Source organism: Adiantum capillus-veneris, chromosome 27 (assembly GCF_014529385.1).
Source record: "Adiantum capillus-veneris isolate H3 chromosome 27, ASM1452938v2, whole genome shotgun sequence".
Classification (NCBI taxonomy): domain Eukaryota; kingdom Viridiplantae; phylum Streptophyta; class Polypodiopsida; order Polypodiales; family Pteridaceae; genus Adiantum; species Adiantum capillus-veneris.
Genome location: NC_140957.1, coordinates 46,820,204 through 46,836,995, shown reverse-complemented (window position 1 = coordinate 46,836,995; position 16,792 = coordinate 46,820,204). Strand labels below are relative to the sequence as shown.

Below are 16,792 nucleotides of genomic sequence, written 5' to 3'. Positions count from 1 at the left end.
GACGACGTCAGTTTAGCCATAGCTAGATAGCATTAATTTTCTTTTGTCATAGATTATGTATCATGAGATGACTTTTATACGTCTTTTTGAAAACCATGTATATTTTTTAAATAATGACAATGGTTTGTAACTATTACATTTGCAAAGATTAACAATCATGTGATTTTGCCTATGTGTACAATTGTCATTGATTTACTTTCATCAATTCACGCTAGTCATTTTTGTATCTTTATTTTGCAAACAATACATACTATGGATGACGGAGTTAATGATTATATTGTCTTGTGGGTGACAATTTTGGGTCTATATTTACCTTTGCACTTTTTTTCAAAGGTAAATAGACAAATGAAACATTCAATATGGTTGATGGGTGGCAGGGCATTTTGCCCTGCCACCAAAAATGTTTCCTCTCAGGCGTCGCTATGACCGTCGCTATATAAGGCTCTAGAGCGTCGTTATAATCATCGCTATTGCTGGCCTTGGTGCGTTGCAATAGTCGTTGCTATATAGCGACGCTTATAGCGACTGTCATAGCGATGCGTATAGCGATGTCCTCGTATCGACGCTCATAGCGAGCACACAACCTCTTGTAGTTTTTCAAAAAAGCTCCAAGCAAATAAATATATATAGTGTGTTTATAAATTGGCCTGAATCAAAAGACCTTGGGCACGCCCACAAGCACACCACAGCATGCAATGTAATTGATTATTCTTCATCATTTTTATGACTTTCATTTCATGTGCTCGTTTCTTCATGCCATTGCCAATTAATTATGTCTCCTCTGTGCACCTTCCTTTTCCCCCTTTTCTATTGCACCTTCCTCTTCCCATCAACTTCTTCTTCAATATTGGCAAAGCTAGCTCCTCTGTGCACCTTCCTCTTTCCCTTGGCCTTCTCCATTGCAGCTTCCTCTTCACATTGACTTCTTCAACATAATATGTAGCTCGTGCAGCTTGTGACGATCTTCTCCAAGCTTCAACTTTGTCATCAACCCATCGTGCTCCTGCAATTGCAAAGAAGCTTGGCCTCTTCGTGCGGTTTTCCACTCATAAGCTACTTCTTCATTGTGAAGTGAAGGTCCATTGTTTAGCTCCACCCATTAGAACCAGCATTACCCAAATATTGGGATAGCAATTCTCCCTTTAGCGTGAGTTTTGACAAAAAAGACCCTCCCCCTTGTTTAATATCATGTTTATATATTGCTTACAAAAGTAAAAAATCAAGTATAGTTTGTAGTCAAGGGATTATTTGAAACATGAATGAAATCACAAATATAAGCCAACATCATTCAACAAAATACCATGGTTATCTAGAGGGTGATTTCTACTGATACAAGTTGGGTCCATTGTCCAAATGGGAAATGAGCATGAAGAAGAGCTTCATTTAGCAGTTGTTAACCAATATTTGAAGAATATTGTATATGTGCTTAATTAACCAAAGGAGCTAGATTTGTTGATTGAGGACCTCTGTGACCTGGATCATGGGTTGAAGTGCAGCCAAGCAACCGTATGCGCTCATAAGGACACGATTTGTCACCTCGCACCGGATGTGTACGATAAAAACTTTAACCCACTTCAATGCACTAGAACCTTTTTATAGAATGTGTATAAATTTTTTGATGTGCTTTTGTTTTGTAGGGTTAATAGCAATCACATCAACATGGAGAATAAGCCTTTGAAAAGCATCTGCTTATGGAATGCTGAAAAAGTAGCAGCATTTGTTAATGAATTCTAGATTGCATATTGTAAGTACCTCTCTAGTAAAACATCTAAATTACATTCACTTTTAAGATTTTTGATAGCTCACTTTTTATGTTTCAAATTTAGAATCAAATAATAGAGGTTCCACTTGTATTTCTTAACAAGATTGAATCTTGATCGGTCGATGAAGAAGGACATGTAATATTTCTCTTTTGCTTTGTAAAGATCAACTATTTGTCTTTGAACATGTTTGCTAACTACTACAAGTTGCTTATAGCCTTGGAAAGAAATGAGCCCCTTATCTTTGCCACAAAAGTCAAGTGTGAATTCAACCATAGAAGACACAAAGAAGTGGTGTCAATCTCAATTAGAGGTAAATTCATTACATACCTTTGCGTATTAAGTTTGGTGTTTTCTCACATGTCAATGTTCTATTCTAAAAGGGTGATAATACTCCTCCTGTTTCGATCACATACACTCAATCAAAAAGGCTATCTCTTGCTTGTGACTTTGAGCATTCAAGACAACTAGAAGAGGTATGCCTACTCTTGTTAAGAGTTGATTGTGTGATTTTATTTTTGTAAACCCTTCAAATTTTGCTTCTTTGATTGTTTAGGTTACAAATATTGCAAATGGCTCACCCTCACATGTTCAAGCATCCATTCTTCTAACAAAGAAAATATTGCTTGCTCAAATATTCTTGATCAGGTATTTGTTTGCATTTATTGAAACATCAATGATATTCCTTCCATTGAGAATAAAGAAAATTTTTGTTGAAAAAGTCAAATGGACCGCTTGGTTTTGGGGATCCATAGCCAACAAACAAGCAACTTGAAGATATACTTAAAGAGGCTCATCTATCTTGCATGTTGATTAGTAGTTTTCGGTATATATATGCTTTTTACTTGGATTTGTATTTAATAGATGCTTGTAGCAAGTAGCTCTCATTTAAATGCAAAACTGTACAATAACTTGGATAGTATCATGGAAGAAAATAACAAGGTAGATTATTCCATGATACATAGGGTACAAAATGGTTTATTTGTTGAAATTTCTCTCATCCTTACAATGTACATGGAAAATGTTAACTTGGATGGCTCCTTTGACGACCGATCTATTGGAGTGACTGAAGGCTTTGTAAGGCTAATACTATCTAGTCTTCTTTTTTTCATGTGATAAGTAGGTATGCATTAGTAATAATAAAGAATGTTTTATAGGTACCAGTTCATCCATCACGAAGCGAAGCGGAAAGTAAAGATGAGATAATGAAAAAGGGATACTTTCTTAATCCCAAGGATTCCAATCTGAATTACCACTTAACTCTACTATGTTGTGTAGGACCATAATGATACCACTATAAGAAGCACACAAGCAAAGAGGGAAAAAGTTGTGTGCATGAGAAAATTGATGGTAAGAGCTATAGACAACTCAAATTTAGAGACATAATGTCCCTTTTGTCTACTCAATGATTCAATGTGTATTGACAAGGGAAAACCCATACAAAGAAAATGGTACCTCCAAAAAAGAAGATATATTTTTATTGCTCCAATTTATCTGTAGAAATGAAGAGCTTCACACATTGGCTTGTTTTGTAGGCTCTTAGGGATATCTCTAATAATCAAGTGCAAAGTGAGAATGTGGTACCAGTACAGGTTTGTGATGTCTTCAGTTATATGTTGTGATACCTATTTCACAAGATATGTAGAAGCAAGTGGAATGTTTTTGCAGGGCATAAATAGAACAAGAAAAAACTCTAAGAGAAGCATAAAAGTTCAAGCTAGATTTAAGGAGAATGCTTCCACTCGAGTAAATTTCTTGATTCTAGAAGGTTGTAGCACTTAGTTGAAGAGAATGTTGATGTCTATTGTATCTTTATTTCAAGTTCAAAAATCTAAAAGTCAAAAGTTTACTTCTTGGGATAAGCATGTGGGAGTACTTGCTAATGTATAATTATTTCTTTTCAACTTACTTACACACTATGTTCTAAACAATTCACACTTGATGTTTTTGTTGTAGAAAAAAAACACTTGTTTTTTGTGATGATTTAGGCTTGTAACTTACCAAGATCAACAAAAGAATCTATTGCTATGAAGCTAACGGGGGAGAACAATGTAGACTTGATGTACAAACGACTTGATGACTTTTTAAGGGGTATGCAGCGGACAACTCCAAAACAATCGTTTGATTTTGAAAAATTAAGTGAAGAGTTAGAGGCATTGGATGTGTTGGTGTCTTGGGCTCTTTGGACCAAAAAGTTGAAGCTTAGAGAGGGTCAAGAAATGAAGATGGGTCAAGATGAATTTGAGCTTTTGTAAGTGCATAGTTCTTTTGAAACGTCAATTGCAGGTGTGTGTCATTATATAATGACAATATAACAACGGTGTGTGTCATTATATAATGACAATCCAACGTTGTTATATGTCAAATACTATTGAGATATGTATCAACCATGCAAACATATAGCTCTACATCTTTACCTTTTGTAAAGTAGAGCTCCACACCTATCACTTTTTGTAAGGTGGAGCTCTCAACTATTGGATTGGGTTGTTTTGGCAAATATCCTTAGTATTTTGGTTGTTGATATATAGTAAAATATATTTTTTGAGGCCAACAATTCGTTGTGAGATGCCAAAAATTGTCTCACTATCCCTTTTTTAGAGTGCTAGGTCTTAATTTAAGTATGTCTTAAATGTGATCTCTCTCTCTCTCTCTCTCTCTCTCTCTCTCTCTCTCATACTAAAAAAATGCATTGTTTTGTCGAGGCATAATTTACGTGAATAAGATGAGAGCAAAGGCTGATTTTTAAGGATTGCATATGGTAAGTTAAGGTGTTTCAAAAAATTCTACATAAGCAGATTAATTAATGCAGCAGAATTTATGGTCCAAGAGATAGCTAGTCTTGCTAGAAAAGGTGAAATTTTTACTATATGAGAATAACCTACATTGAAGTTCAAGCTTTTACCACTTTAAAAGGTGAGAATTTCTTACATGATACAAAAATTCTCATCATCTTGTAAGAGAAATTTTTTCTGAAAAAGTGGATAATCTTTAATATATATTAATCTACATTGAAATTTAATCTTTTCTCACTTTAAGAGATAAAAACTTTTGTCATCATGCTAAATATTTGATGGTTAAATAGGTAAATTTTGTTAGGACCTACCAAAATAAAACTACATTGAAGTCCAAGAATTTTGCACTTTGAATGATAAGAATCTTTGTCATAGTTATTTTTTTTTGATGATTTAAGAGTGAAAACTTGCTACAAAAGGTGAAAATATAACATCATACTGATAATTTGCAGTAAAGCTCGAGTTTTTCTCACTTTTGAGAGTGAAAATTATTGTCATGACACAAAATTTTCTATCATTTAAATGCTTTTCTCACTTTAAAAGAAAAGGCTTTATCAATATATGCATATTGATGCAATGTTTTGTATGGTTCAAAAGCTATAATATTTTGCTAGGAAACGTGAAATTTTTACAAAGTAAGAATTATTATCACTAGAGGCAAAGTGCTTCTTATGGTAGGATGTGATAATTTCTCTTACCATACACAATTTTCAATGTCTTAAGCATTGAAAAATTTTCAGCTTATGAAAAGTTTACAGTGGCATGCATGTATTTTTTTACTGAAGAGATGAGAATATATCGTATATTGCCAAAATTTTAATGGTGTAGAAGTAGAGACATTGTGCAAAAAAATCATAGTGTTGAAGTGAAAATAATTTGCTGCAAAAGAAATCAAGAATGCCACGTTTAAAATCAAAATATAAGTAACATTGTTAAAATTTATTGGTTTCAATATGAGAAAATTTAGACCTAAACTGACACAAATTATTCATGTATGCAAAAATATGAACTTTTTCTTGCATGATAATATGTGCAAATATTTTGATTTTGATAATATTACTACATTACGATGATAAATATTTTAAATGAAAAATCTCCTTTTTTCTATCAAAACCATTTTTACACTTCTCGTGCTTTTCACGCTTTGAAGTAGAAAAAGAAGTGAAAAAAGTGCCCTTGTTCTCATGTTGAGAAAAAGTCTAAAACTTGTTGTGTTAAGATGCGCCATATTTGGCAGCCACACTGGCATAGCAAGTTCTATTTATGTTTAACTTTGGGTGCCATGAGCTTAAGAATGGGGAAATCTATTGCTTTGCATGCCTATGGGATATAAATTTTCATTTACAGAGAGGTGGGACTGGGCCTTAGCCAAGTTCAAACAAAAACTGGCAAAATGGCAGAATTCTTACTCCTCCATTTCATCCATAGCCTTTTTTTTGAATCACTATCTGTTGTCCTCACTCATCTACTTTTTGTCTTGCTGATCTCCAGCCAGATACCAGCTTAATCAAATCTTTTCCTTGGCAAGGAATTCTCTGTGGAGAGGAGATAATGTTCACAAAAGGATTTCCAAAGTCTCATGGGAAATCTACTGTCAGCCTAAAGATAAAGGTGGTCTTGGACTTCTTAATTTGTAGAGATTATCAACCAAAATAGCTGCTAAGTGGATATTTAGAGCCTCAGAGTCCAATGATTATTGGACAACTCTTATTAAAAAAGACACTCAGAAGTTCAGATGCTCAAACTACAAATCCTGGTCCAATTTTCAACTCAGGGAGATCTTACTTTCTTCTGCAATAATTCATCCAGTAGGGTCTAAACTGGTTTGTAGAATGTGGATGGCCTGGAACACTATCAAAGAAAACTAGAAACCCTCATCAGATTTTTTTGTTAATCGATCTATTTTTTTTCAGGACTCGCTATGGTTTGGATTTTTTGCAGGGAAACCTTCTCCATTACCTTGCAGAAAAGCTCACAAATGCCACAAAGCAGGCATTAGGTACTGGTCTGACATTTTCTCATAGGGAACTTTGAAGACAGATAGGCAATTGCAATTGCAATTTTCAATCCCATTGTCCCTAGCCAAATGGTGTCTGGAAAGAACAAATTTGAAGCTGGACCAGTTCACTATCCCACACAGAGCTTCACAACCTACTGGCAAGATAGCCAAGTTGGTAGAAGATGCTTTCAAACAGTTTTGTCCCAAAGCAGGGTTGTAAGAAGATATTAAAGAAAGGCTAAACAAAATTTGGAAGATATGCTGGAGTAGCAAACAATGGACCTACAGGTTTAAATGCCTATGGGCTTTTACTCTTGAGATAAAGCACTCTACTCTCATGTGGCTCATCCTGTATAATGGGTTATGGAATGTAAATAGATCCCTCAAAGCCGGAGTGAGTAACGGTGTTTGTACCAGATGTCATAAAGTTGTGGAAGACAACCTGCACCTATGGTTCAATTGTAAGGAAAATGAAGAAATAGTAAGAGCCTTGCAGAACATTACCAGTCAAATTAATTTAAAAGATATGGACTTCAAGGATTTCCTATTGGGTAGCTGCCGAGGTCTAGACATACCACTCTGGACCATCTGGAGAGGGTATTTACTGTGGTATACTTGGAATCAGAGGAATGTATATGTGTTCAATAGTCAGTCTGTCTACCCCATTTGTTTTCTTAAGTTTGACTTAAAGTCTTCTGCCCTCAATCTTTGTAACAAAGTATAGGAAGCTCTATCTCACGATCTCTCCTTTTCCTCTATACTGCAGTCAATTAGATGGCCAAAATGGAGCTTTGTTGCCCCTTTGTTCTATCATCCTGCTAGGTTCAGAATGCTCAATCTCTTGTAAGTAGTACCTCAGCATTAGGGCAGTCCCACCTCTTAACTGTGGGATCTTTGTAACTCTGTGATTGTGGGCCATGGGTGCATTTGTGGCGCTCAAAAAGGCATCCAAAGCAGGGAAGTGGACTCGGAGGTCAATGATAGGAAGCAGGGAATCAGGGATTGTGACTGTGTGTGCGCATGAATATGATGCATCATGGTAAAATGAATTAGAGCATGAGTGTGGGGTCCAAGGAACGGGACGCCGTTAGTAGACAATCATTAAGAAAGGGGTCACAAAGGGTGTGTGTGCACTAAATGTGGATTTGATGGTGTTGGTGCATGGATTGTAGCTGGACACATGGAATGTAGCTAATTCAACAGCATGAGGGTATGGGATTCATTTGCAAAGAAAATGGAGGTAGCATGGGAGAGTGTACGGCAGTGGGATGCTAGCTTGGAGGTTCATTTTTTATTTTATCATTTTTTATTTGGAAAAATCCACTAAGAGCATATTGTTCATGCTCAAAGCAAGTTTGGCACTATAATTGGTACAATTGGGCACAACATCAAGTGCATACACACTTCTCATGAGTATGAATCCAATATACTGTTCATGAATGATTCTTGAGTACCATGCATGGTAGCCTTTCAACTATTCATACATGTAAATGCTTTGGCAAAAATGTAGGTACGCAAAATTTTTATGCATTTTTTTCCGATTGTGAAGACATATTCAATATTTTGACTGCTCATTTTAATGGACATGCATGTATATCATTCCGTTTGACATTATTGAAGCATTCCTCAACCAAATTCAAGCCAATTTTTTGTGTATCAATACATTCCTTAATTGAGTTAGAAATGTCGTTTGATGTCACTTATGCACCAATACTCATATGAAAGCCCAAATGATATTTACTTTTCCATTCAAAAACAACTTTGGATCAAGCATCATATACACAAGATGTAAGGAAAAATTATTTTCCATTTGCAAGACTATATGCATAATCATTGCAATCTTGATTGCTCATATCCCGTTTCAAAACCATTCAAACCCAATTACATTTTCCATGTTGGTGCGTAAGGCTATGCACTTATTGCATTCTTTACTATCTTCAATTGATTTGGCGTACACCATAATAGAAATGAACATAAATCATTCTCAATCATGTATCAACTGAGTCATTTGAAATCAATTAATCATGCACACAAGATGAAATATTTATTGGCCAATACAAATCCAATCTTCCAATCATTGCAAAATTTAATTGCTCATATCATAAAGCCATTTTTATCCAGTTGGATTTGTCATTTAGATTTGTAAGGCTACACATGAATGAATATCGTGTACGCTTACACACAAATCGATGCATTTTTGCCATGTTCATCGCATTCATCAATCATTAGAATGGCAATACACATAAAACATCTTCACAATTGAGCTTCAAATGAGTGATCTATCTCAATCGTCAAGTCAATTTGTGATACACACATCAAGTATTTGGCCAATTCATTATCATAATTGGTAGAAAATACCAATTATTGATACACATATTGGATTGCACATGCCATTGATTGGCATACATACTCAAACTTAGGCCAAAATTATATGCAAAAAATCCATCAATTTCACATGGCAATGCACACTTGATCAAGCATTAACAAATGCATGCATGCTCAATTTCTTAAAAATGGATCCTGATTAGACCTAATCAAGCAATGCACACACCCAAAAATTAAGCAAAAAATTTCAAATTTGGCTCAATTGGTAATGCACTTAGGCCTAGATTTAATGCTTGAACATAAATTTGATGCACATTTCACAATCAAAAAGCATTTTGGTGTCCCGATTGACCATCAATCATTGAAAATCAAGTGGTCTTGAATGGACACACACACACACACACAAATTTTGCCCAATTTTTTTGCAAATAGGCATATCCAATGATTGGAATTGGCTAACATTCACATCAATGACATGATTTCACATTCACATATGATCAAATTTTCTCAATTTTTATGCATGCACATACTGAAGATTAGATGCACACACACTTGAATTTTACTTGTTGTCTTCCCAAATACAAAGGAGGTCTTGGTATCCTCAATTTGGACATAATTGCAACCAAAACGATTGGGAGTTGGATATTGAAAGCTACCAACTTTGAAGACTACTAGGCGCTATTGATAAAAAGGAATATGCACAAGTTCAAGCTAAAGGAATACATGGCCTAGAAAACTTTTCCTATATAGATGTTCTCCTCTCTCCTAAGTTTCTTAAACATATAGGCTATACCCTTGTGTGCATGTTTTGAAATTCTTGGCAGACCGTTAAAAGAAAATGGATCTCCTCAAAGGACCTCATTGATAACTTTCACTGTTTTTGAATGACTCACCTTGGTTTGGAATCTATATGAAGAAAAAACTGTAACTAAATCGAAGATCCCACAAATGTTTCAACAATGGCATTAAAAAATGGGTAGGAGTCATGGATGAAGTAAGAAAAAAATGTAACTAAATAGAAGATCCCACAAATGCTTCAACGATGGCATTAAAAAATGGGTAGGAGTCATGGATGAAGTCAGCAAAATGCTTTAAAGGGAATTCAACATTAGCATCTTTGAAGAAAATTGGTGGTGTGGATAGGTTACAAAACACTCTCTCCAAAACGGTGTTGTCCCCAAGCTGCATCCATAGAAAAAGTGTCAAAGCAACATTCTCATATGATTGAGCCCATTGAGGCTCAAAGGAAAGTCCCAAACATGACCTAGCAAGACAAGGAGAATTCGCATGTTGAGGCTCAAAGGCAAGTCCCAAATGCGACCTAGCAAGAGAGGGAGCATTCGCATGTTGCGGAGTCACTTGAGCCTCTAAGGAAAACCTTTTTTTTCCATGAACATGAGGCTAGGATTCTAATCCCTCAAGCTAGATCAATTCAAAGAAGAGATTAAATATCAATCAAAAACTTAGTAAAATCACTACAATGTCAATGCAAAAGTGCACTATAGGCAAACTAGAGGACTCATGGGAAAAATCCAATAGAGTCTCCTCTATATGGAGATGACAATATCAAGTAAAACTCAAGAAAAGATCAACGCATAGAATATCAAGTGCACTCTCTAGACATAAAATAGCATTTAGTGCTCAAAAGAATTGTCAAAACACTAAACTAGCTCCTTGCAACGAGGAGTAAAATGCTCTCAATAGAGCACAAGCACTCTCAAGTGCTAGTCACGCATAAACCATATGCATCCAAACTCCCATTGGAACTTGAATGGCTTTCACTACCAGAGATATTTGTAGAGCTATTGTGTCTAGAGAACTTGTGACTCTACTTGTACATGTAGAAACTGTATCTTGAGAGCTATTTCTAAGAAGCCATCAACGACTATGCATAAGCAATATCACAGAGAACAAGACAATTGAGCATATGACATGGGATTTTTGGTGACCTCAAATGTGGAATCTTATCAAAGAATATATATAGACATGTGACAATTGCAATAGGGACAAGGCTCTACGACATTGCCCACATGGACTACTTTAGCGCTTGATCATCTCTAGCAAATTGTGGTCTTCTATTTCCATGGATTTCATTACAAATCTACCCCCCTCTAAGGGCTATGATTCAATTATGGTGGTTGTCGATAGGCTCACAAGGATGACACATTTCATTCCAGAAACCAAGTCAATCAATGGAGAAGGCACTGAAAAGTTCTTTCTCAAGAATATCTATTGTCATCATGGAATTCTAGATGACACCGTCTCAGAACAAGGGCCACAATGCATATGAAGCTTTTGGAGAGGATTGTTCAAGCTTCTAAGAGTAAAGATTTACCTCTCTTCAACCAGTCATCCATAGCATGTTGGGCAGATAGAGAGGGTGAATACAATGTTAGGATAGTATCCCCGACGCATAATCAAATACCATCAAGACAATTGGGTAGAATTCCTAGCCCTGGTTGAGTTTGCTTATAACAACATAATTCATGATTCCACTCGACATACCCCATTCTCTGCCAATTGTCATAAGCACCCAAGGATGGATGTCTACATGAATCATCAAGTGAAGAATCTAGCTGCCACAAATTTAGCCTCACATCTACAAAGCATTCTAACAATGAATATCGTAAGAGCTTAACAGAGGTATAAAGCTAGCACAAATGAGCACCGAATGCAACATCCACCATACAAGATTAGGGATTGATTGTGGCTCCTCCAGCACGACCTACGTTCACTATCAAAGACTTGGGCCATTCAAGATAATTGGCCAAGTGAATCCAATCACATACCATCTCTCGTTACCACATTCTATGAAGAGTCATCAAATCCTCCATGTTTCCCTGTTGGAGCCTTGTCATTGAAATGCCAATTACCGTCCTTAGAGATTGATGATCATGAAGAATTTGAAGGTGAGAAAATCCTTGACTCCAGAATCTCTCGTGGAAGACTTCAATACCTTGTACATCCAAAAGGTTATGATGTAAGCGAACAAAAATGGGAGACTGCATCTAACCTCCATCGCACACCAGACAAAGTTTGTGATTTTCATCAACAATATCCATCGAAGCCTGCCCGTACATCAAGTAGGAAAAACATCTCCTCGTGGAAGTCGTTGCTAGAGGAGGGGGTACTATCATGAATGCAAGTCCTTAGAAGATTAGAGTCATAGAAAGTTCTAGAAGAATCTAGAAAGTTCTTGAATCTTGAAGAAGAATCTAGAAGATCCTAGAAAGTTCGAGAAGCATGAGAAAGGACCTAGAAAATACTCAACCTCCTTAAGCTAAGAATATAGAAAGTTCTTAACCTCCTTAAGCTTGAGAAAGAATCTAAAAGATTCTTAACCTCCTTATGCTTTAGTATATATAGAGGTCTTGGACTACAAGTCCCTCCGTCTTCCCAACATTAGTTGTGAGGCTCCTATGAGGTATGTACTCTTCTAGTTCTTGTCTTGTTATCAAGTCATGTTCTTGTAATCAAGTCTTGCATGGTAAGTTAAGCTTTGAAATCTAAGTTTTGATGTGGTCAAGTTTGTTAATCAAGTATTAAGTTTTGTAATCAAGATTAAGCTTATAATCACATCTCAAGCTCTTGTATATTGTGAGCGTCCTCTCTTGCTCTCTTCTAGCTCAAGATGCACTCACAACAAAACCCATGTTTACATAATAAACTTGATTTAAAATCTTTCAATAAGAATACAAGCCCGAGTTTCTTTATTGAAAAACTTCTCTTGTTTTTTTGGGAAACATTCAAAGTGGCCCAAATTTGAATCCTCCCCCCCCCCCCCTTTTCCCAACACACACACACACACACACACACACACACAAAAGAATTAGCCACCTGTCAAGGTCAGCAAAGGGTCACACACCCTGCCTACAAACGAGCAAAGCCATATTTTGTACTATTTCATGAGCATGATCTAGTCCATGTTGAAACATTGGAAGAGCATGATAAAATAATCTTTGGTATATTTATTTGCGAAGGATGGATAACATGAGTCTTGAGGACTTCAAACAACACACTAACACCCTATTGAACATGTGTGTTCTTACTCTTGAGAGTGAGAAAGAACTTGGAACTCACAACCATTTAGTCATGACACACAAGATTTTACCACATTAGCTCACATTGAAAATGGCCTTACTTGAGTATTATTAGTACATTTAAGGAAATGTTTTCCTTTTTGTTATAGACCACCTTAAAAAATATGCTCTCTCTCTCTCTCTCTCTCTCTCTCTCTCTCTCTCTCTCTCTCTCTATTATGTCTAGGTATTTGGGGGACGTCTAGGTATTTGAGTGTCCCCGATTCCCTCTTGAATAGGTAACTGGCCTTGAGTTCAATAGGTCAGATTGATTTCTTGGGAATTGTCTTGGGATTGTTCCTACGACGTTAAAACTTCTCTTCTCTTCTTGGGTGATGCCCACATAGAGGGGGTAATCGTTATGGATTACCCCTCCCTCCCTCCTTCTCTCCCTCCATTAACTACACCTCAAAATGGTGCAATTAGAAATGGGCATGTTACCCTCCTTTTTTGCATAAGTGCGAGTCTACCTTGCTAAATTATGTCTTGTCAATCAAATCCTACAAATTAACACACACTCCCCCCCCCCCCCCCCCCCCGGGGGGGGGGGGGGGGGGCGGGCGATGACAGGCATTTGAGGGTGTCTCACCGTTGTCTATGAAACAATTACCTAAAACCTCTTGTTTTCTCAATATGCATTGTGAGTTCGGCAAAAAAAGAAAAACCTATGTTGAATAAATTAGAGGTAATGCAACCCATTAACATCTCCAAAACTTAGTCTTGCACTTTGTGGCTAAAAAATTGTGTATGTGGGTGACTCATCTCAATAGTCAGATACACAGGGAGAAAAACACAAAAAAATTGAGGTCAAGAGCTCTGCTTGCCTCTTGGTAGATTCTTCATCAGAATGGGGATCAATATGACAACCATAATGATGAGCAAGATGAGGATGCCTATGCACATCCACTTCCTCTTATTTCTTTGGAGCTTCTTGGCAGTGTGAAGTCTTGCGGTGCCTCGATTGACAAACGATGATGCTTGCATCACTGCCGCCTCAATATTGTCGATTTGCCCTCCCTGCTCCTCCACAAGCACTGCCATATCCATGAATATTTGGTGTAGCTCTAGCAAGTTTCTCTCAACCTCTTTCACTGCATCATGCCTCTCTCTTATCTCTTTCATGGTCTCTACAATTTGCCCCCTCCCTTGCTCACGCACCGCTTTTCGCACGAAGCTCTCCCCACCCGCCTCCTCTTCTAGCATGCTGTCAATCACCTCCTCGCTCGCGCTTTTGCCCGTGATGGTGTAGTACATCCTTCCAATGGCATCCCTATGTTGCTGGCTCATTTTCTGCCTCAAAGCTTGAAAGTCATCCATGAGAACTTTGAGGGTTTTCCGCACACTATTTGTGATGGTCGTGCGAGTGCGATCCGTGGTGGATCCAGGCTCGCATCCAGGGAGGGCGCGGCTCGCCTCATTTGCTTTGTCGAGCAATTCGAGCTTGGATTTGATGAATTTTGCCTTGTGCAGGACCTCGACGACATTGGCATCGATGCGTGCACGGATCAACTTGATGGAGGCGGCGCTAGTGGCACCACGGCTCTCTTCATTACTGCGTTTGAGCTTGCCAAGTAGGTGCTTGATGTCGTCCATCTCTTTCTTGAGGATTTCTGTGTCTTGAAAGAAGATGCCAAGGCCTTTTCCACTCACTGTTGAGGTGAGCTCTGTCGCAAGCGCGCTGTCAGTGTGGTCAGCTTCCATGTCCGGTAGCGATTGCGAGTCTCTGAGGGACTGGAATGACTGAGAGGAGAGAAGGTCGTTCATTTTGGGCAACAAAAAACGCAGAGCTTCTTGCAGAAACGCAAGCTTCCTGTCCAAAACGCCCCTGTGTGTGGGTGCGCGTGAGAGAGAGAGAGAGAGAGAGAGAGAATGTGCGTGTGAGAAACAGAGAGCTTGAAATGTGTGAGGTGTATCGCGGCAGCGTTGGCAATGTCTCAGGTCTTGACGTTCAAAGTGGTTAATAATTTTCCGGAAGGCTGCCTTAATCTATCTATATCTCACGGCAAAGCTGGAAGGGTGCCCTAAATCTATCTATCTATGCCTTGCTGATTGTGGTTGCCACGTGTACCTGCATGCTTCTTTAGCCTCCCATATCCCGAGGGTGAAGAGATCTAGCGCGAATAGAGATCTCGCTTCAATGATTCTATTAACACCAAGCACGATCCTCATCACTATTAACCCGATGGGGCTTAAAGGGCCCAAAACAGGCAACACAGAGAGGGCTTCATCTTCATTATTAGATTGTCTAATAAACTAGGGGCAAACTAGGATCCATAAACTAGGGTGACCTAGGGAGTAAACTAGGGCATAAACCAGCATATTGTACATCCACCATGCCCGGATGGACATGTGACGTGCGAAGGCTTTCACATGGGACCATGAGGTCCCTCGGTTTTTGCATGCGGACCATGAGGTCCCCAGCTTCACCCTTGTTCTAGAAGGCTACCTTAATCTATCTATATCTCACGGAAAATCCAGAAGGGTGCCCTAAATCTATCTATCTATTCTATGCCTTACTGATTGTGGTTGCCCATGTAGTTGCATGCTTCTTTAGCTTCCCGTATCTTGAGGGTGAAGAACGTAAACCAACGTATTGTACGTCCACCATCCCCAGCTTCACCCTTGTCTGGTGCCAGTGCAGTGTGGAACGCATTGGGTGCATACTAGGGGTGCCATCCTTTTTCTCTTTGGAGAATTGGATGGTCCAGATTACCTAGCGATATAGGGTAGTAGATCCCCTATGACACTGTGTTAGAAGGGACATGGAAGCACAATGCTTCCTATTGTTTCCTCACTTCCTTATGGCCAATTTTGACTAGTAGAAGCACCGGAACTTGTGCAGGGATCCACGCATCCATTTCTGCTCCTACTACAAACAAAGATAATTTCACGTCATAGCGAGCAAGCTAAAAAACCTCCAACTTATCTAAGCCAGACATAAGCTGAGGCTTCTTCGCCTTCCCCACGAGCCCGAGCTCTAGACTCTAAATACCAGTAGGTGATAAAAAATCAACACCAATCATACCAATTTAGGTTCCATGCCTCTTCAGTGCCAGATCGTGTGTTTAGGCAAAGCCAAATCAATGTACCTAATTCATTATTCATGTAGGTCATTCAACCCCCAATGCACTAATCGTATAGATGAGCTTAACAAAAAGGAAAAAGATCTGCGCAAAACCCTTGATCTAGAAAGCCCCATGTCATTGACCCTTTCATTTAAGGCTAAGAAATGCAAGTGATCCTAATCTTGTAGAGACACTATCATGAGAAACATAACACGAGTCCAATTAAAGTAGCAATTTGCATATGCAAAAACAATCCTTTCCAATGCAATCAAATTGTATAGAGTCTCTACCCTTACACATCTATCATAAACCATCATGAACACTTCATAATTCAATCCAAGACAATAAAAGAAAATCCAATTCTATCACATGGGTCATCACTCCACCCTACTCAGCGTGATGTATATCCAATCTGCAAAATCACATTAGCATATAACATGGGTGCAAAATATTTGGCAGCACAACCATAAAAAAGAAAAATGACCCAAGAGCCACACTCAAATCACAAACATAATCCATGAGTGATCTTAGCCCTTTACCATAAATGAACCAGCTTCACACTTGGACTCCTGACTATACACACTACAACTAGACCGAGCCAAAAAACATGGCCCTTATAGAATGAACTTTTTATGCATAAAAGAAGTGCAACTAGTGACTAAACATAACCTCAAAGTCCCATTTTGATAATGTTTGATCCAAGAGCCACACTGACAATCAAATCACAATCATAATCCATGAGGGATCTGAACCCTTTACCATAACTAAGCCA

The 16,792-nt window shown here is 38.1% G+C and overlaps 1 pseudogene; it reads right to left on the bottom strand.

Moving 5' to 3' along the window:
• Positions 1 to 13,675: 13,675 nt before the first annotated feature.
• Positions 13,676 to 14,852, bottom strand: LOC147421899 (syntaxin-125 pseudogene; annotated as a pseudogene).
• Positions 14,853 to 16,792: the final 1,940 nt, after the last annotated feature.